Here is a 23,816-nt window from a genome sequence, read left to right on the forward strand (position 1 = left end):
CGCTTATAATCGTATTTGTATCTAGGGAAATCTGAATGTGATTTAATTACATGTTCTAAAATTTCCAACTCGCTCTTTAATAAAGCAGTTTCTGTTTTATAATGGTTTATTAGAATAGTAATAAACTCGAACCCCTGTTTGTTGAATAATTCCAAAAGAGTTTTATGGAAGTCCGATCCTTCCACAAGGCCCACTGAATACCTCCATTGCCTAAGACCCTTTGGAATCAGTTTTTTTGTTAGGCACTCTTCCAAGTAAGAAATCTCCAATTGGAGCTTTGTACACCTAAATAGTTTATTATCAAACTCATTGATGCTTGTTACAATATTACTCACCGGTGCCACTTCTTTTTGAGCTGCAGAGTTTAATCCGACATCAGTAAATGAGTAGATGTTCAAATAATTGCCCAAAATGAGCAAAGAATTATTTCCTATTTCTTGAGTAGGTTGAATACCATTAGGACTCGACTAAGGCTGTGTTCGCTGTCTTATTCCCAGGTTAGAAATGCCCCTGATGTTCGGCAAGTTGTCATTGAAAAGCTGGTGAACATCAGAGTTTTCAATGATGTTATTTGAGTCCCCCACCTCTCGCATCAAGTCGTTAACTAACCTGGTATCACCATTCGCCATAGAATTACTGTTTTTTGTAATGTTGTCCATCCGCTGCATTAAGCCATCCACTCAGCTTAAAAGGACTTGAATTAACACTGTTAGGTTTCCAACGGCATTCGCCTCATCGGTAACGTTGTTCTCGTTTGAACTATCATTCCTACTGCTATTGGGCTCAACTTGCGAAAACATTGAGCCTTGCGATGCTACCAGTAAATCGCTCGCCAAACCAAAGGACTACGATCACAAACAAACACCAAAACTGTAGAATAAACCAAAAATAGCAGCAAAATAAACTGGAGATCGCTTAAAAACAAAAAGCAAGTTTAATAAGCGCTTTCGGAAAGGTTAATGCCTTTCCTTCATCAGGCATCTTGCAACGTAATTAAATTCTCCTTATATAACCTTACTTGCTGTTAATTAATCACAATCAATTAACCAATACAAGGAAGAGAAAATAAAAGGGAAAGAAACAGTTAAGCAAATAAACTTAAGCTAAACAGTAGACAAACCTTAACAGCTACAGACTAAAATTACATAACCTATTAGGTTGAATACACCATTACCTTCTAGATTTAATACCAGTTACTAAGTTATTATTAAAAATCCTATATATTATTTAAATTCAGTACATAAAACATGTATATTTGTATATATTAAATTAATAAAATAAACAAAATACTATAAACACATTTTCATTCCCCTAAAACCAAAGTGCAGCAGACTTAAATGATGGACAACCTATACAAAAACATTATTTAGGATGACAAAAATCCACTATTCGGTTATACATATAATTAAATAGATTCAATATGATCTATAAATAACATTATTAAATATGTTAACCAGTGGTAAATATTATAGTAAATTCATTTCAGTTCTTTGATGAACATACTAAAATTAATTTTTAACAATCTATTTTTGACCTCAAGCAAATCACCTCTTCATGGCTAATTTCCTTAGGACACACTTAAGAGACATAAACTCATTTAGCCCTGGTGGGGCATATGCTATTGTTTTAACGTTGACAGTATTAATTTGACGCTCTAAAAGCATTTTAATATTGCAACCCCTCCTATAGGTGATCTTTGGTTTATCACCTAACAGTTTACTCAAACCAGTATCTTCTAATATTAGTATCCAATTTTTATTTATGATTTCAAAAATAAAGGTACGTTAAAAATAAAGGTAAGTTTAAGTGTGGGGCATGCCGCCAGTGTAAGTTTTTACACACTGACAACCAAGTGAGTATTAGAAATAAGAAATACAAAATTCAAGGTAGATATTCATGTACAACAAAAGCTGTTGCCTATTCTGCCACATGCCAGGCATGTACTGCATTCTACATAGGCAAAACTGAGAGAGAACTGAAGCAGCGTATTTATGCGCTATTAGGAAGCAGGACAATACCAATGCCCTAGCAAGGCATTTGGTTGGTAACCCAGATCATAGTTTTAAGTTTACAGTGTTATGGCAAGTACCTTTTGATCCTAGAGGTAGTTCATGGCAACTGGATTTAGAAATCCAAGAATTATGTTGGCAGATTAGAACAATAGCATATGCCCCACCAGGGCTAAATGAGTTTATGTCTCTAAAGTGTGTCCTAAGGAAATTAGCCATGAAGAGGTGATTTGCTTGAGGTCAAAAATAGATTGTTAAAAATGAATTTTAGTATGTTCATCAAAGAACTGAAATGAATTTACTATAACATTTACCACTGGTTAACATATTTAATAATGTTATTTATAGATCATATTGAATCTATTTAATTATATGTTTAACCGAATAGTGGATTTTTGTCATCCTAAATAATGTTTTTGTATAGGTTGTCCATCATTTAAGTCTGCTGCACTTTGGTTTTAGGGGAACGAAAAGGTGTTTATAGTATTTTGTTTATTTTATCCAATTTAATATATACAAATATATATGTTTTATGTACTGAATTTAAATAATTTATAGGATTCTTAATAATAACTTAGTAACTGGTATTAAATCTAGAAGGTAATGGTGTATTCAGTCTAATAGGTTATGTAATTTTGTCTGTAGCTGTTAAGGTTTGTCTACTGTTTAGTTTAAGTTTATTTGCTTAACTGTTTCTTTCCCTTTTATTTTCTCTTTCTTGTATTGGTTAATTGATTGTGATTAATTAACAGCAAGTAAGGTTATATAAGGAGAATTTAATTACGTTGCAAGATGTCTGATGAAGGAAAGGCATTAACCTTTCCGAAAGCGCTTATTAGACTTGCTTTTTGTTTTTAAGCGATCTCCAGTTTATTTTGCCGCTATTTTTGGTTTGTTCTACAGTTTGGGTGTTTGTTTGTGATCAAAGTACATTAAATACAATCATTTTACTTCTGAGGTTGAGCTTCACTGTAATTGGATCACATATGATAGAGAAAACCATTATGCCAGTGTTATAGTATAATAAACATTAACGGATAGAATTACTTAGACAACACATAGGAGAGCCTTAAAGATTACCATAGTTTTCAAATCAGAGCAGAAGGAGGGAAACTAAAAAACAAGTCTTTTATCCTGTGAGTCAACTGAGTCCTGAAATCCTGAGAAACCCAAGAATGTGGATGGGCATTGTACTGAGTCAGAGGGTCTCGGAAATCACATCTGTTATGATACTGAGGTTGAACCTCATTAGATTGCAAATGCTAATGAAAAACTATAGTATAACTACCATTAACAGAAAAAATTCTTGGAAGCCACATGAGAGAACCTTAAAGATTACCATAGCAATCCCACTGAGGAAGAAGGAAGCGAACCAGAAAAAAAACCTAGTGAGTCACTTGAGCCTTGCAATCCAATGATGTCCAAGCAGGAAAAAAGTGAAGCTTGCAGACCATCCTTAAATCAAATTTATGATGATTGTTAGTAGTACAAGTGATTGTCCAATTTTCTTAAGTTCAAATTGCAGTTGATTGAAAGGGAAGTGTTGAGGTCTGGGTATTTTTTTGGCCTGGAGTCTGATTTGCCAGTCTAGTTCCTTTTTCATAAGTCTGTCATTGGTGCTGCCTTTGTACAGCCCTCCAGTCAACTGTTCAATGATAGAGAAGGAAAACTTACTGTGGTAGGACTTTTCCTTTGCTTGCTTTGTTAGTGCACTGGTGGAGGAGTATTGCTTGATTTCAATGTAGTGCCTAGCAATAAGTATCTTTAGTTTACTGATGGTTTTACCTACAAAGAAAGCCTGGCATTTTTGGCACTGAGCAATAAACCACCTTATCTGTGCTACAGTTACCATAGGACTTGCTTTTGTAGAATTGTTTGCTATTTGTAGAAACTCTCACTCCCACTCATATATTGGCAATAATTGCAATTAGGTGGCATGCATGGGAAGATACTCGTGGTAATTCCGAGGTTGGTAGGTCAATATTATTTTCCATGAAATCCCAAATTTTCCTGTTCCTCCTAAGACTGAAGCTAGGTTTAGGTGGAAAAAGTGTGTTATTGTCCCTGATAATGAACCAGTTTTCATTAATGGTTCTCTTAAGCTCATGGAAAACTGATGAGTATGTCATAATCATAATGATGTTTAATTGCTTCCTATCCTTGCCACTGTTTCTGAGTTGTCTAAGTAGTCTTGGGACATGGTGGTTATTGCTGGTGGGCAAGTCAGGGTCATTAGTTTTGCTGGAAATGGATGAGTTCATGGGGCACTGTAAACTTTTAACTGGGGATAATGCCCACAACCCTCCTGGACATGGGCAGTCATCACTAAATGCAATATTGGGTATTGACTAGTACCTCTATGGTATTACATTGGGTTGGAATGGCTAAGCTTAAAACTGGACTTCTGAGACCAAACTGGCCACATCTACTAAAGACAATCAAAAGGCTTTCTTCATATATGTCCGCAGTTTCAGGGAAGCACTCAGATCTGCTCAGAACTGGTGGTCAAGGACACCACATACACAAACTCTGTAGATATAGCCAACCTATATTATTAATATTAGGGTCCAACCTAACACTCTCTTACTAGGTGACTTCAACTACCCCTCCATTAACTAGGAAAACTACTCATGTACCAATACATTTGCCCAAAGTTTCCTGGAGTTCATGAATTCCAATGCCCTGGACCAGCTCGTTGTCACCCCCACTAGAGGTAGCAACATCCTTGACTTCGTCATTACTAACATGGTGACCATTGCTCTACACCAATAGTCAGCTCCTCCCTGGTTAGAACCGACCACAAACGAATCACCTTGGAAATCCACATCCCTCCCAACCCCCTCCCACCCCCTGCAAAGGTAACCACCATGAAAAATTTCTCCAGAGCTAACTTCGGGCTCCTAAAAACAGAGGTGGCTAACTTCACGGGACCCATGCAAATGGAGAATAGTTGTATGACCGCTGAATCATACACCAATGCACTGTATGAAGAAGTAAACAAATGCATGGATCACGCCATAACCAATAAAACCAATATATTCTCCTCCAAAACAAGGAAGCCAATCTGGTGGTCCCCTGCTAAACTCTACAACAGAAGGAGGAAACAGATGTGGAATAAGGTGAAGTCCCAAGACTGGAAAAACTCCCTTATCAGCCTCAACAAAAAGTTGAGATCCTTCATCACATCCTCTAAAGCTAGCTATGAAAACAGAATTGCAGCAGATAGTAAAGACAACCATAAGGCCTTCTATCATTTTGTAAAGAATCTCCACTGCAATACCAAGATTTGCTCTAAGCTACTGCACAATGGTACCTCCTATACCGAGCCAACAGATATTCCCAGTATACTGGCCGACAGATTCAGTACTAACTTTACCTCTCCCTGCCAAAGGATCAATGACAAAACCAGTAGATTGCCAAGCTCCCAGTATTACTGCTGCACAGGTTAAAACAGCACTGTCCAAGGCCAGGAATATAGCTTCTATGGGACCTGACAATATCCCTGGCTGTGTTCTATATGAACTACAGAGTGAACTGGCACCTCATCTGTGTGTTCTGTTCAATCACAGCCTCACCTCAGGCTTTGTCCTTACCAAATGGTGCCCTGCTACAGTCATTCCTCTCCACAAAAGAGGAGAAACTACAGACCTTGGGAACTATCACCCCATTAGCCTAACAAGCCTGATATGCAAAGCTATGGAATGCATCATCATCATTGACCTAATAAACAAGGATATAGGGAATCTCCAAACTCTGGATCCCACACAGTTTGGTTTTGTGAAGGGTAGATCATGCCTGCTCAACTTGGTCGACTTCTTTGAGTCAGGTACCAGAGCTGTGAATGAAGGCATGGTGGTTCATACAGCCTACTTTGATCTGGCCAAGGCTTTGATACTATTCCCTGCTTAGGAATTATAGAAAAACTTACTAAGCTAGGCATCAACACCTATATCACTAGATGGGTTGTAAAATGGTTCAGAGATAGAACCCACAGTGCGAAAGTAGCTGAATCCCAAGTCAGACTGCTGACTAGTCACGAGTGGAGTCCCACAGGTTTGGTCCTGGGTGCTCTCCTATTTGGTATCTACTTCTCTGAAATCCAGACCAACACGAAGGGATTCTGGCTGACAAAGTTCACAGACGATTGCAAGTTGGGAGCTATTATTAACTCTCCAAGTGATGTTGACATCCTGCAGAATGGCCTCACTGAGACCAATGACTTGTGTCAGAACCATGGCCTTAAGTTCAATGCCAAAAAATGTGTCGTCATCCCCTTTGGGAAAAACCCAGTTCCCATGAATTACCACATTGATGGTGAACACAGAAGGTGTTACAAGAGATCTGGGAACACAGGTTGATAGCAAACTCTTGTTTGATCACCACATTGCCACTGTGGACAGAAAGTCCTTCTATGTGGCACATCTCATTACTAAGGGTTTTGCATCCAGGAAGAAAGAGATCATTGCCTCCCTCTAATCTTCCCTCATTAGGCCAATCACTGAGTACAATGCCCCATTTGGCACGTACCTCACTTAACACCTGCAACAACTGGAGAGGCCACAAAAGTACCTCACAAAGAGGATCCCAGGCCTTAAACACTTATCCTATATGTAGAACAAAGAAAAAACTGCTGAGGTATGGCTCCAGAGTCTCCAAAATCTTTTCAAAAATAAAACAGACGCAGTGATATCCAATACGTATGCAGTACTGATTTAATCTCACACAAGCGCTTTCACATCAAGCTTCATCAGGTGTATAAAGAACCACATAAAAAACACCTTATATAACAATTCATCTATATCACATGACTTTCAATGAATAAAAATTTAAAAAGACATATCCTTTAATAAAATAAAAAATAAAAAAATATAAAATCTAACAATATATATACATATAAAACTATATATGCATATATAAATAAATATAAAGTTAGATATAAAACAGTGTACTTAAATCACATATAAATATATATAATAAATACAATAAATAAAATACATTTCATTCATATATTTATCTACGTAAGCACCTTTTTCTAAGCATAGGTTTCATGGGGACTGTGTCATTGAGACCGTGGCCATAGTTTGCCCTAAGCATCACAATCCATTTTGCTTCTGTTTCTTCCGTCTTGGCTCTAATGTCTCCACCCCTTGAACTGTCATATGTCCTACTAACTACTAAAAATTGAAAACTATGATTCTCTCCCACATTTAAAACATGCTTCGCTAATGCATTTGTACCCGTACCTTTCCTAATATGGTATACATGTTCTCTAATTCTTTCTTTCAATGTACGATCTGTCTTACCTATATAAAATTTATTACAGACTACACATTTAGCCAGATATATAACATGACAAGTGTCACATGTTGCATTAACCCTGATATCATAAATATGTCCAGTGTCAGGGTGTTTAAAAATGTATCTTTATTTATATATTTACAAAATGTACAGTTACCACAAGGCTCTGTACCTACCACTTGATTCAGATAAATTTCATCTCTAGGTGTACATAATCTTCTCTTCAAATTCTTTTTGTTCTTAAATCTAAATTGAGGTATCTTCCCTACTATTTTATTAATTTGATCGTCTGTAACTAATATATTCCAGTGCTTATTAATTATATCTGTGTATTTATTAACATCTCTAGAATAGGTAACACAAACTTTTAAACTGGATTCATGTTTACATTCGTCCTTAGCCATTCTCTCCGAGAAATATGGTTTAGCTCTAGTTTTTCTAAGTCTTTCAACAGCTGTGGCACTGTCAGTAACCAAGTCATGGTTGTAGCCTCTTGCTATTAGTTCACTACCTACTACACCCATTTGTTTCTTAAATTCATCTTCTCTATGACATAATCTCGAAACCCTGTAAAATTGATTCTGAGCTACATTTTTGAATATGTGTCTAGGATGCATGCTATCTCTACTTAAAAGTTTATTTGCATGACATTTCTTCCTATATAACCTAGTAGACAATATATTCAAATCATCTTTTTCTATACAGACATCTAAAACACTAATCACTTTATCAGAATAATTCAATGTGAATTTCAAAAATTGTGAGGTTTCATTAAGATAAACAATAAATTCAGACAGCTCAGTACTATTACCCTTCCATAAAATGAAAAGGTTGTCCACAAATCTTCTGTAAAACATAACCAAATGTTTAAAAGGACCATCTAAAAGATATCTTGACTCCCAAACAGACATAACCGCATTTGCATAGCTGTTAGAGCATGCACTACCCATTGCTACTCCATTTCGTTGCCAATAAATATGATTTCTAAAGATGAAAATATTATTATATTATTTTCAAGTACAATAGTCATTAAACATTGCAATAAATAGATTCTGCCTGAATCAAACACATTTTTCATTTGCATAAATGTTTTTAAATCTTGTAAGCCCAAACCATTGGGAATAACAGTAAACAAGGAGACTACATCTAATGTCACAAAAATAAAATTGTCAGCTAATACAATTTCATTTGTATATGCATACAACTCACTTAGAAAATGTTCAGTATCCTTTAAAATGTATACAGATGTGTCTATCAAAGGTCTCAAATTCTTCTTTAGAAAAATTGAAATAGGCTCTGTACTCCAGCCATTCCCAGAGACTATTGGTCTCATCGGTGGCCTACTGGAGTCTTTATGTAGTTTGGGTAAACCTTGAATGATGGGAGTGATGGGATTACTGACTAGAAAATACTTACATAATTCTTCTGTTATAATGTGGGTCTTTTCCATAGTTTTTATTCTCTCAGTTATAGAACAAATCATTTTAGTAACTTGTGCTTGTGTAATAATTTGATAAAAACTAACATCATTTAACATTTCATACATTAAATCATCATATGTAACTCTATCTAATAACACTACTTGCTCTCCTTTATCTGCTGGCCTAATAACCAGACTAAAATCATTTTCTAACTGCCTCAGGGCTATACATTCACTTCTATCTAAATTATAGCATTTCTTCCTATTGGAATTAAACCTCTGTTCATCATATGTCTTATAAATTTCTGATAAACATAACTGCTCAAAAGCATTAATCAAAGCTGTTTGCTTGGGTATAAAAATGCTTGGTTTCCTAAAAGAAAAGTTATTGTTATCATTAATTTGTGTTTGCTGAAACATATACTTCAATGATAAATTCCTAGTAAACATCTTTAAATCATATACAATGTCAGTAATATCAGTATCAGAGGTGGGTATAAAAGATAACCCCTTCTCAAGTACTTTCAATTGAAATTCAGAGATTTCATGTGTGGATAAATTCTTAACTAATGTCTTACTTGCTGAAATGCTTTCTTTATCGTGTATGTATTGGTCGTGTCCTCGTCGAGCTTGCGTTTGTATCTGGTAGTGCTCCTGCCTCTGTTCATGCTGGCTTGTCATTTGGTGCCATGCTGGGTCAGAGAATTGTCTCTCAGCGGTAAAGGAAAATTCAAACCCATGCTGGAAATGTCTTTAAAAAACTCGTTTCTACTACCTATGTTAGTTGCATGGGTTTTAGTCAGCGCATCTCTATCTGCTGTCCTATGTACAACTGCCGTGGTCGTAATAACCTTTCTTTTTGCTCCCATGTCTAAATTAGAATTAACTGTAGTTGCAGCTGCTTCAGCAACTTCAGCAACGCCATCCTTTTGCTCACCTACTAAATGCTCACTCACTTTATTCAAATTACATTGTCCCATATGAGGAGCAACATCTAGATTGACTGTAGTACTAGATTGAGCTGCATACATTGTATGACATTCAGATTCGTTGGTAACAGTCTCACGTGGCCAAGTGAAGATGTTGCCTAATACGAAATCTTTTCTATCTCTTTGTATCTTTTTTAATTTAATCTGTAACAGTTTCCTTTTATAAGCGGCCACATTATCGATAGTGTCAGTCAATAAAGGAGATAAGATAGTATGATCGTATTTATTACAAAGTTCTTGATACTTGCTTTTTAAAAACTCCAGCGTAGCTTTCTCTCGTCTAGTTGCTGCCTGGACAAGTAACTTCAGGTAGCCAAAACTCGTAGCTAAATTTAACTGTTGCCATTCAGTAAGTAAAATCGAGTCTGAATCTAATTGAGACGGCATTTTTAACACCCTTAGACCACGGGGTATTATTTTCTCCGTCAGACATACTTCTAAATGAAATTTTTCAAACTGTGTTCGTTTGAGTTTACACATTTCTTTTTCTAAAGATAGCAGATCAGACCTCAAAGCAAGAAAGTCCACTTCTAGCTCTTCTTCATTTTCCACGATAAGGTCTCTCATCATCAGGGGGTTCACTGAGTCATTAACTTTGGAAATAAAAGATACTACATCCATTTCGGACCATTCTTTCTCTACTGTTACTGGTACATAGTCCAACTCTAGTTGTTCAATCTCATTGGCCATATCAAAGATGTTTCTAGGCAAAGTACAGAAAAGTCCAATACAATTAAAACAAGCCTTGAAAACACCAAATACCTCTGCAGAAAAAGCACAAAATTGTAGAACAAAGAAAAAACTGCTGAGGTATGGCTCCAGAGTCTCCAAAATCTTTTCAAAAATAAAACAGACGCAGTGATATCCAATACGTATGCAGTACTGATTTAATCTCACACAAGCACTTTCACATCAAACTTCATCAGGTGTATAAAGAACCACATAAAAAACACATTATATAACAATTCATCTATATCACATGACTTTCAATGAATAAAAATTTAAAAAGACATATCCTTTAATAAACTAAAAACTAAAAAATATATAAAATCTAACAATATATATACATATAAAACTATATATGCATATATAAATAAATATAAAGTTAGATATAAAACAGTGTACTTAAATCACATATAAATATATATAATAAATATAATAAATAAAACACATTTCTTTCATATATGTATCTACGTAAGCACCTTTTTCTAAGCATAGGTTTCATGGGGACTGTGTCATTGAGACCATGGCCATAGTTTGCCCTAAGCATCACAATTCATTTTGCTTCTATTTCTTCCATCTTGGCTCTAATGTCTCCACCCCTTGAACTGTCATATGTCCTACTAACTACTAAAAATTGAAAACTATGATTCTCTCCCACATTTAAAACATGCTTCGCTAATGCATTTGTACACGTACATTTCCTAATATGGTATACATGTTCTCTAATTCTTTCTTTCAATGTACGATCTGTCTTACCTATATAAAATTTATTACAGACTACACATTTAGCCAGATATATAACATGACAAGTGTCACATGTTGCACTAACCCTGATATCATAAATATGTCCAGTGTCAGGGTGTTTTTAGTAGTTAGTAGGACATATGACAGTTCAAGGGGTGGAGACATTAGAGCCAAGACGGAAGAAATAGAAGCAAAATGGATTGTGATGCTTAGGGCAAACTATGGCCATGGTCTCAATGACACAGTCCCCATGAAACCTATGCTTAGAAAAAGGTGCTTACGTAGATAAATATATGAATGAAATGTGTTTTATTTATTGTATTTATTATATATATTTATATGTAATTTAAGTACACTGTTTTATATCTAACTTTATATTTATTTATATATGCATATGTAGTTTTATATGTATATATATTGTTAGATTTTATATATTTTTTATTTTTTAGTTTATTAAAGGATATGTCTTTTTAAATTTTTATTCATTGAAAGTCATGTGATATAGATGAATTGTTATATAAGGTGTTTATTATGTGGTTCTTTATACACCTGATGAAGCTTGATGTGAAAGCGCTTGTGTGAGATTAAATCAGTACTGCATACGTATTGGATATCACCGCGTCTGTTTTATTTTTGAAAAGATTTTGGAGACTCTGGAGCCATACCTCAGCAGTTTTTTCTTTGTTCTACAATTTTGTGCTTTTTCTGCAGCGGTATTTGGTGTTTTCTAGGCTTGTTTTTATTGTATTGGACTTTTCTGTACTTTGCCTAGAAACATCTTTGATATGGCCAATGAGATTGAACAACTAGAGTTGGACTATGTACCAGTAACAGTAGAGAAAGAACGGTCCGAAATGGATGTAGTATCTTTTATTTCCAAAGTTAATGACTCAGTGAACCCCCTGATGATGAGAGACCTTATCGTGGAAAATGAAGAAGAGTTAGAAGTGGACTTTCTTGCTTTGAGGTCTGATCTGCAATCTTTAGAAAAAGAAATGTGTAAACTCAAACGAACACAGTTTGAGAAATTTCATTTAGAAGTATGTCTGACGGAGAAAATAATACCCCGTGGTCTAAGGGTGTTAAAAATGCCGTCTCAATTAGATTCAGGCTCAATTTTACTTACTGAATGGCAACAGTTAAATTTAGCTACGAGTTTTGGCTACCTGAAGTTACTTGTCCAGGCAGCAACTAGACGAGAGAAAGCTACGCTGGAGTTTTTAAAAAGCAAGTATCAAGAACTTTGTAATAAATACAATCATACTATCTTATCTCCTTTATTGACTGACACTATCGATAATGTGGCCGCTTATAAAAGGAAACTGTTACAGATTAAATTAAAAAAGATACAAAGAGATAGAAAAGATTTCGTATTAGGCAACATCTTCACTTGGCCACGTGAGACTGTTACCATTGAATCTGAACATTGTACAATGTATGCAGCTCAATCTAGTACTACAGTCAATCTAGATGTTGCTCCTCATATGGGACAATGTAATTTGAATGAAGTGAGTGAGCATTTAGTAGATGAGCAAAAGGATGGCGTTGCTGAAGTTGCTGAAGCAGCTGCAACTACAGTTAATTCTAATTTAGACATGGGAGCAAAAAGAAAGGTTATTACGACCACGGCAGTTGTACATAGGACAGCAGATCGCGATGCGCTGACTAAAACCCATGCAACTAACATAGGTAGTAGAAACGAGATTTTTAAAGACATTTCCAGCATGGGTTTGAATTTTCCTTTACCGCTGAGAGACAATTCTCTGACCCGGAATGGCACCAAACGACAAGCCAGCATGAACAGAGGCAGGAGCACTACCAGATACAAACGCAAGCTCGACGAGGACATGACCAATACATACACGATAAAGAAAGCATTTCAGCAAGTAAGACATTAGTTAAGAATTTATCCACACATAAAATCTTTAAATTTCAATTGAAAGTACTTGAGAAGGGGTTATCTTTTATACCCACTTCTGATACTGATATTACTGACATTGTATATGATTTAAAGATGTTTACTAGGAATTTATCATTGAAGTATATGTTTCAGCAAACACAAATTAATGATAACAATAACTTTTCTTTTAGGAAACCAAGCATTTTTATACCCAAGCAAATAGCTTTGATTAATGCTTTTGAGCAGTTATGTTTATCAGAAATTTATAAGACATATGATGAGCAGAGGTTTAATTCCAATATGAAGAAATGCTATAATTTAGATAGAAATGAATATATAGCCCTGAAGCAGTTAGAAAATGATTTTAGTCTGGTTATTAGGCCAGCAGATAAAGGAGGGCAAGTAGTGTTATTAGATAGAGTTACATATGATGATTTAATGTATGAAATGTTAAATGATGTTAGTTTTTATCAAATTATTACACAAGCGCAAGTTACTAAAATGATTTGTTCTATAACTGAGAGAATAAAAACTATGGAAAAGACCCACATTATAACAGAAGAATTATGTAAGTATTTTCTAGTCAGTAATCCCATCACTCCCATCATTCAAGGTTTACCCAAACTACATAAAGACTCCAGTAGGCCACTGATGAGACCAATAGTCTCTGGGAATGGCTGGAGTACAGAGCCTATTTCAATTTTTCTAGAGAAGAATTTGGGACCTTTGATAGACACATCTGTATACATTTTAAAGGATACTGAACATTTTCTAAGTGATTTGTATGCATATACAAATGAAATTGTATTAGCTGACAATTTTATGTTTGTGACATTAGATGTAGTCTCCTTGTTTACTGTTATTCCCAATGGTTTGGGCTTACAAGATTTAAAAACATTTATGCAAATGAAAAATGTGTTTGATTCAGGCAGAATCTATTTATTGCAATGTTTAATGACTATTGTACTTGAAAATAATATTTTCATCTTTAGAAATCATATTTATTGGCAAAGAAATGGAGTAGCAATGGGTAGTGCATGCTCTAACAGCTATGCAAATGCGGTTATGTCTGTTTGGGAGTCACAATATCTTTTTGATGGTCCTTTTAAACATTTGGTTATGTTTTATAGAAGATTTGTGGACGACCTTCTCATTTTATGGAAGAGTAATAGTACTGAGCTGCCTGAATTTATTGTTTATCTTAATGAAACCTCACAATTTTTGAAATTCACATTGAATTATTCTGATAAAGTGATTAGTTTTTTAGATGTCTGTATAGAAAAAGATGATTTGAATATATTGTCTACTAGGTTATATAGGAAGAAATATCATGCAAATAAACTTTTTAAGTAGAGATAGCATGCATCCTAAGCACATATACAAAAATGTAGCTCAGAATCAATTTTATAGGGTTTCGAGATTATGTGATAGAGAAGATGAATTTAAGAAACAAATGGGTGTAGTAGGTAGTGAACTAATAGCAAGAGGCTACAACCATGACTTGGTTACTGACAGTGCCACAGCTGTTGAAAGACTTAGAAAAACTAGAGCTAAACCATATTTCTCGGAGAGAATGGCTAAGGATGAATGTAAACATGAATCCAGTTTAAAAGTTTGTGTTACCTATTCTAGAGATGTTAATAAATACACAGATATAATTAATAAGCACTGGAATATATTAGTTACAGACGATCAAATTAATAAAATAGTAGGGAAGATACCTCAATTTAGATTTAAGAACAAAAAGAATTTGAAGAGAAGATTATGTACACCTAGAGATGAAATTTATCTGAATCAAGTGGTAGGTACAGAGCCTTGTGGTAACTGTACATTTTGTAAATATATAAATAAAGATACATTTTTTAAACACCCTGACACTGGACATATTTATGATCTCAGGGTTAGTGCAACATGTAACACTTGTCATGTTATATATCTGGCTAAATGTGTAGTCTGTAATAAATTTTATATAGGTAAGACAGATCGTACATTGAAAGAAAGAATTAGAGAACATGTATACCATATTAGGAAAGGTACGGGTACAAATGCATTAGCGAAGCATGTTTTAAATGTGGGATAGAATCATAGTTTTCAATTTTTAGTAGTTAGCAGGACATATGACAGTTCAAGGGGTGGAGACATTAGAGCCAAGACGGAAGAAATAGAAGCAATATGGATTGTGATGCTTAGGGCAAACTATGGCCATGGTCTCAATGACACAGTCCCCATGAAACCTATGCTTAGAAAAAGGTGCTTACGTAGATAAATATATGAATGAAATGTGTTTTATTTATTGTATTTATTATATATATTTATATGTGATTTAAGTACACTGTTTTATATCTAACTTTATATTTATTTATGTATGCATATATAGTTTTATATGCATATATATTGTTATTTTTTCATACTCTATCTCTCCTTCACTCTATTCATCTCTACCTTTTTCATTTCTCTTCCTTTCACTGTTCAGATTTAAGTATGTACATTTTATGTACAATTTGCTATCATGTAATGAACTGCATATTGTAAACTTGTTTCTCTTTTGAAATGATCTTTCATTTTTTTGTGTTGATATGACTCCAATTTTTGCTATTTCTTAAAGTAATGATTTGTTTATGTAATGTACTTAGTATTTAGTGGAGCTTTTCTCCTCGGGCCTCTGCTGAAAATGGACATGTATCCAGCCAGACTAGCCCGGTCAACAAATGTAAAATAAATAAAATGTAAAATAAAATAAAAATAAATATATATTTTTTATTTTTTAGTTTATTAAAGGATATGTCTTTTTAAATTTTTATTCATTGAAAGTCATGTGATATAGATGAATTGTTATATAAGGTGTTTTTTATGTGGTTCTTTATGCACCTGAGGAAGCTTGATGTGAAAGTGCTTGTGTGAGATTAAATCAGTACTGCATACGTATTGGATATCACTGCGTCTGTTTTATTTTTGAAAAGATTTTGGAGACTCTGGCGCCATACCTCAGCAGTTTTTTCTTTGTTCTACAATTTTGTGCTTTTTCTGCAGAGGTGTTTGGTGTTTTCTAGGCTTGTTTTTATTGTATTGGACTTATCCTATATGGACAGGCTCAAAAAATTCCAACTATTCTATCTCATATCAGCTACTTAGAAGTGATCTCTGCTTGACCTACAAAGCCATGTCTGACTCAACTCTGTTAGAAATGCTACATATAAAGAAATCCCAGTCCCGCAGCCCCACATACCCCAGACACCTCAACCTCATTACCGCAAATAACTGAACATGTTGGAGGGACAGGTTCATAACCCAGAGACTGCCCATGCTATCGAATAGACTTCCCATAAATGTCAAGCAGAGCACCTCACTGACCCTCTTCAAGAGAAATCTTGATGAGTGGATAGGAAACAGAAAACTCACCCCAGGGATAACTCCAGTGGCTCTACTCAACAAAGGCACTGGGAACTAATTTCGGGTGGCACTATGCCAGGGAAATCCTATGGCTAGGTTTGTAAAGGCCCCAGGGACATTAGCCAAGTACACACCTATGAACCTGCTAGCAGACAGGTTCAGTGAAAACTTTACTCCTCTGCCCCCCATCAGTAAAACAGGACATCCCCAATCCCTGTCCCCTTCTCCTTATCTCTAGGGAGAAAGTCATCACTGCCCCCTCAAAGGCAAAAGATACAGCCTCCATGGGACCCGATAACATCCTAGGCTGCATCCTACATGAACTCAGGCAGGAACTTGCAGCACCATTAGGCATCCTATTCAACCAAAGCCTGAGTACTGTCTTTGTCCCAGTCAAGTGGAGGACAGTTACTGTCATCCATTTGCACAAAGGAGGAGTATATACCGATCCAAGAAATTATAGACCCATCAGCCTAACTAGACTGATCTGCAGGGCCATGGAGTAGATTATCATGGACCTTATAAACAAGGACATTGGCAACCTCCAGACGCTTGATCCCACACAGTTTGGTTTTGTCAAGGGGAGCTCATGCCTGTTAAATTTGGTTGAATTCTGAGGCAGTCACCAAGGCCAAAGATGAGGAAAAGACAGTACACACCACATGCCTTGACCTGGCCAAGGTCTTTGATACTATTCTCCACTCAGGTACAATAGATAAACTCTCTCAAGTAGGCATCAATCCATATGTTACCAGATGGGTAGCAAACTGGCTCACTGACAGAACCCACCTAGTCAAAATAGGGGAAGCCATCTCAAGTATTTGACCCATAAGAAGGGGTGTACCCCACGGATCGGTCTTGGGGCATCTGCTGTTTGGGATATACATCTCAGAGGTGCAGGCCAAATCTAGTGGGCTATGGCTGACCAGGTTTGCAGATGACTGTGGACATCCTTCAACAGGGTCTCATCCAAACAAATGACTGGTGCCAGAAACATGGCTTTAAACTGAATGCCAAAAAATGCATCATCATCCCTTTTGGGGATAATGACGTCCCCACAAATGATCACACTGATAATAAGGCACTAAGCTTGCAATCAGTCATGAGGGACTTGGAAACCCAGGTTTATAGCAAACTGACTTTGGACCACCATACTGCCTCCATTATACGGAAAGCTTTCTACATGGCCTACCTCATTAATAAGGGTATCTCATTCAGGGATAAGGTGGGCATAACATCCCTGTATTCTTCTCTTATAACACTGATTATTGAATGCTATGCCCCTTTTGGCATGTACTTTACAAAGCACATGCAGCAGCTGGAGAGACTACAGAGATTCCATACCCGGAGAATCCAGGGCCCCAAACATCTACACTACACAGATAGGCTAAAAGCCCAGTCCCTCTACTCAGTCTCCTGCAGACTCCTCAGAGGTGACCTCTGTCTGGCATACAAAGCAATCTCAGACCCCATCCTGATGGGACTGCTGCATATCTGCAAGTCAAGCTCCACTCTAGTAACCTGCATGCATGACCTCAACCTGGTCTGTGACATTAATAGGACTTGTTGTTCATAGGCTCATAGGTGTGCACTAACTAACAGCCCTGGAGCCTATATAAGCCTAGCCCAAGAAGATTCCCTGGCATCATGCCGCCCAAAGTTAGTTTCCTGTGCCCCTGTCAAGCAAGGCCACTGAAGTGATCCCCTGGGTGAACTTCCTATTGCCCATTCACTCATCAATATTTCTCTTAAAGAGGGCCAGTGAAGTGCTCTGCTTGACATGAATGGGAAGTTTGTTCCAGAGTATGGGAATTCTCTGGGCTAGGAACCTGTCCCTCCAACATGTTCTGTTTATTGTGGTAATGAGGTTAAGGTCCCTGGAGGTTGTGGTATGGAGGGATTGAAATTTGTTTAGGTGTAGCATATCTAGCAGCTCTGGGTCAGACATGGCTTTGTAGAGCTCGCCTCTAAGTAGGCGATAAGAGACAGAGTATAACTGGCGTTTTTTCAGTCTGTCCATATAGGGCATGTGTCTAAGGCCAAAAATCCTCCTAGTGGGGAATTTTTGTTGTTGTAGGTGTTTAGTGAGGTACATACCAAATGGGGCATTGTATTCTATAATAGGTCTAATGAGGGATGAGTAGAGAGGGATTATGACTTCTTTCTTCCTGGATGAGAAACCTTTTGTAATGAGATGTCCCACATAGAAGGACTTTCTGACTACAATGGCAATGTGGCTATCGAAGGAGAGGTTGCTGCCAACCTGTGTCTTCAGGTCTCTTATCACACCTTCAGTGTTTAGTGGACTACCACCTATATGGTCGCTCATGGGCACTGAATTTTTCCCAAAGGGAATGACAATGCACTTTTTGTCATTGAACTTTAGGCCAGGTTCTGGCGCACCAGTCATTGCTGTCAGTGAGGCCTTTTTGTAGAATGTCTACATCAGTTGGATAATCAATAATGGCTCTCGGTATGCAATCATCTGTGAACTTGGTCAGCCAGAGTCCCTTTGTGTTAGCTTAAACTTCAGAGAAGTAGATGCCAAACAGGAGAGTACATTTATTTATTTATTTTATTTTACATTTGTTAACCGGGATGGTCCGACTGGATACTTGTCCATTTTCAGCAGAGTCCCGGGGAGAAAAGCTCCAAATTACATATAGAAATTACAAATTACAAATATTAGGAACATAGCACTTAAGTAATAGGCATTACAAAATAGACAATCCAATAAATTGAGGTTACATACAAGCTGATTGTAGACATAGTACATCCATCCATCCATGAGGCCTAAGGCATACTTTTCAATTAAAGGCAGTAGTTAAGATAACATATTACCTTGGGTTTAAGAAATTATATTTACTCAAACAATACCTAGAGTTGCTAACATAAAGGATCTCATTGGTTGAATGAGGAGAGATGGACGGGCAGGCCATATGTGGGGTCCTAGTAACAAAGGAACGATCCCTGTGGGACACCACTTGTAATTGGTCGGTAGTCAGATTTGGAGTCTGCTACTTTCACAGTGTGGGTTCTTTCAGTGAGCCAGTTGGCAACGCATCTTATTACATAGAGGTTTATGCCTAGTTCAGTGAGTCTATCTATGATTCCTGAGTAAGGGATGGTGTTGAAGGCCTTGTCAAGATCTAGGTAGGCTGTGTGAACTACCATGCCCTCATCCACAGCTCTGTTGACAGACTCGAAGAAGTCTATTAGGTTGAGCAGGCATGATCTAACTTTCACAAACCCATAGTTTGTAGGGTCCAGAGTTTGGAGATTCCTTATGTCCTTATTTATAAGGTCCATAATGATGTGCTCCATAGCCTTAAATATCAGACTCATCAGACTAATGGGGCAGTAGTTCCCAGGGTCTGTAGTCACTCCCCCTTTGTGGAGTGGGATGACCGTAAGAGTGTGCCATTTGGTAGGAACAAAGCCAGAAATAAGGCTGTGGTTGAACAGGGTACTCAGGTGTGGTGCCAGTTCACTTGGTAATCCATGTAGAACACAGCCAGGGATATTATCAGGTCCCATCGAAGCTGTATTCTTGACTTTGGAAAGTGCAGTTATTACCTATGTAGCCATGATAATATGGACCTGGCATTCCTCAGGTATTGTGATAAGCTCTTTAGGGGGTGAAAAGGGGGTAAAGTTTGCACTGAACCTGTCAGCCAATATGTTGGCAATATCAGTTGGTTCTGTATATGTATTGACATTGTGCTGTAACTCAGAGCAGATCTGAATATTGACATTTAGATTCTTGACATAACTATAGAATGCCTTGTGGCTACCTGATTTTTTAGACTTAAAAGAAGGTTTGTCCTACGGGGTTGAAAGAGCACACAGAGCCATTGGGAAACCTATTCCTCCTTCTCTTAATGCTTCCCCAAGATCCATAGTTGTGAAGCTCCTATCCTTCTTAGACAAAGAACTTATACTCAGAAAACTACTTGGAGAAAAATTCCTTCATCATTCAATGGAAACCAAATAAGATTTAATAATGATTCCTCCAAGAGAGTCTTGGAAATGAGGAAAAACTCTTGGCCACTGGTTAGACTGTTAATGTAAAATAAAATCAAAGCACAACTTGTCTACCCAGCTAAAATCAAAGTCTTTCATCAGAATGAAATTAGATCTTTCAATAATATTGAAGAAGCTGTCTCTATCATCCAAAACAAAAACATCATTACAATCCCAGAAGGCATGGACTGGTCACCATCAACAACTCTTAAAAGATAATCTGAGAAAAATAATTGGATGGATGTAAAAAAATAAGAAGTTAAAGTCTGGTTTTAAGAGTGCTGGACTTTCTAGTTCTCTCAAAGATCAAACTAAATCATAAAATGTCCATGAACATCTAAAGAAGTATGTATCACTATTTTGTTTGTGAATACTCCCTCATTTATCTTATTAGTGAAATATATAACTTAAAATTAATATTACTTCTCTCTTAACCAGATATAATTGCTAAGAATGTTTAATATGTATAGTCAGTTAGGTTCTGCACACACACGCTTATCTCCTCTCTTAGACTAATTTCTTTCAACAAAGTTAAAATGCCTGTTGTCTATTTATGAATCTGAAATGTTTACTGTCAGAACTTAGTTCTGAGTAAATCTGACAAAGCATATGTTTACTTAGGTTCATTCAACAAATTTTATTATAAATATATGGCTTAAACATGGTACAGACTTCTCTTCCCTTGTAAACATTTTTTTTGTCAGCCTAGCATTTTAGCATTCTAAGCTGACAGTTTACTGATTACCTTCACAGAATAATAGTCTTAAGCATTGCTTTTGAAATGAGAAGCAGTTTCTTTCCCTTAAATACACTCACAATTGTTTTATCTGCTAGGCTTCACTCGATATGGGTGAGGCTTGCTTTGACTGCAAACCAAGTGATGTAATGAGTTTCCATTTTTTTTTTGATGCTTTGTGGGACTGACACGCAATATACATTGGTTTGCCTGCCTTGTTGTTTCAATAGTCAACAGTTTTTTTGAACGATACATGATTTGAGAGATGATTTATTTGAAATTGCAGTGGGTTAGAGGTAATACTAGATGGCATTGAGTTAAACCTTTGTTTAACACTTGGTCTCCATAGAAACTAGGGCAGTGCGATGCTAATTAATGATGACCTCATCGCATGATTACCGAAAACTCTTCAAACATCCGAAAGGATAGATAATCTAAATAAATAAACAGTTTTGGTTTCCCATATCACCACCACTTGTAATCACACACACTAGTACCTTGTTTCCTTGCCCAAAATTGTTTATTGTTCAATTAATGGAAACATCTGAGTGCATAGAATAGAATCTATCAATGAACAGTTGATTTCTTACAATCACCACCACTTGTAAGCATTTGATTAGTAACGACAAACACATCTTTAGACTAGTAAAACACCTTTTGTTATCACTTTTGCTCTAAGTTTGGTAACTACAGCACAGTTTCACTCTTGTTACCAATGGGCATTTTTAATAAAGTATTAATTACCAGCAGGTACAATGAAATGCTGTTAAAGTCATGCTAGTTCATAAAAATGACTGTGGAATAGCAGGACAGCGACAGAGATTTACTGAAAAGAGCTTAAATGTCTTGCTTAATGTGTTAGAAATGTAATAACAATTGTCTGGAGACATAATATTAAAACTGTCCCGTATCATTAAAAGTGATTTTGAGGAAAAAAAACATAAGCTCTTGACAGAAGAGGAATAAACTACAGCAGATGATATGATATTTTGTACTTTATAGAAATACAGAATTTTTATATGAGCCAAGCCAAAACTGCAAAAAGTTCAAAGGCCTCAAACCCACCACCACAGTGAAAAAGAAAAACTGAGTTTGTAGTCTCATAGTGAACAGTAACTGATTAATTTCAATTCCTGGTTTTGGCAACATATCCATAGTTCACAAATAGTTACACATTAATGTCTATAATTATAATGTTGTTCAGTTATTGGGGAACAGTAGAGTGAATGGGAAAGTTACTTTATAGGGAAGCATCATTTAAAAGGCACTTTGGAGAGAGAGAGAGACAAACTATCTGAATTAGCTTTGCAGACCGGCTGACACATACAGAATGCTTCTCTGAGTAAAAAGCAGTTTCCTTCCCTTCAGATATGCCTGCAACTGCTTATTTCACTAAATTTCATCCCATATAGGTGAAACCTGTTTGAAAGCAGACTGAGTAGTATGGCATGCTTCCCTTTTACATCTGTACTTGGTTTATTTGGAAACAAAACAGTGATTTGTTAATTAATGTTGACATCACTACATGGTCATCGGAAGCTCCCCAAACATCCGAGCAGAAAGAAAACACTAATTGAACAGTTTTGGTTCCCCTTAATCATCACCATTTGTAATCATGCATACTAATACTCTGTTCCCTTGCCCATCATTGTAGTATTGTAGTGTTGTGTAGTTATTAGAAACAGTAGAGTGATATTGGAAATTATTATACAGGGAAGCACCATTTAAAAAGCACTTCATAGTAAGGGAAATTATTTAATAAAGTTAATTCTGCACCATAGATTGGACTTATTGACATAATTTGTAGCTAACTCTTTATTTTATAGTACACAATGACCTTAATACTAATGTTAAGCTGAAGAGGCATATAGGAAAATAAACTAATTCAGTTGACATAAACTGTACACTTTTCTGAGAAAGACCCTCCCTGATATTGAGGAAGCTAGTGAGATTTAAAAAGTACAATGGAATGTTACCTTGATTTATAATATTATTAAATCTTGAAAGTATGAAAAACTGCAACTAGCTATGCACCTAATTTAACAGCATTAATGAAATAATGACTACATACTTCTGCGGTGATGCAGCGATAGCATTGTTGCCTCACAGCAAGAGGTTCTCCTGTTCGATTCTCGGTTGGAGTGCGGGGAGTGCCTTCTGTGTGGAGTCTGCATGTCCTCCCCATGGTTGGGTGGGCGTTCAAAAGACATTCATAAATGGGCGTGCCTTCATTGAAGGTTGAACATCGAGCTGGCACCTCGGCGTTTGTGAAAATCTACTGCCAATCATTAGCGGACCGGAGTTCTACTGTGGCAACCCCTAACTGGGAAAAGCCAAAAGACAACAACAATTAAATAATGACTACTTAAAGTTTCTCACATTAGAGGACCTTATGATTAATTACTCTCTCTAAATTATCCTTTGTATACTGATACTACCTCTTCTTAGCTATTAACATATATTGACTAATAAGATGCTTATCAGACCAATATTCAATTGGATTATACTAACATCATTTTACTTTTATAATAAAAATGGAGTGAACTGCAAGGTTTTTTGGAAATAGTCACAGTTTGACTTACAA

This window comes from Protopterus annectens, chromosome 4.part0 (genome assembly GCF_019279795.1).
Source record: "Protopterus annectens isolate FY-2018-M chromosome 4.part0, PAN1.0, whole genome shotgun sequence".
NCBI classification, from domain to species: Eukaryota; Metazoa; Chordata; order Ceratodontiformes; family Protopteridae; genus Protopterus; species Protopterus annectens.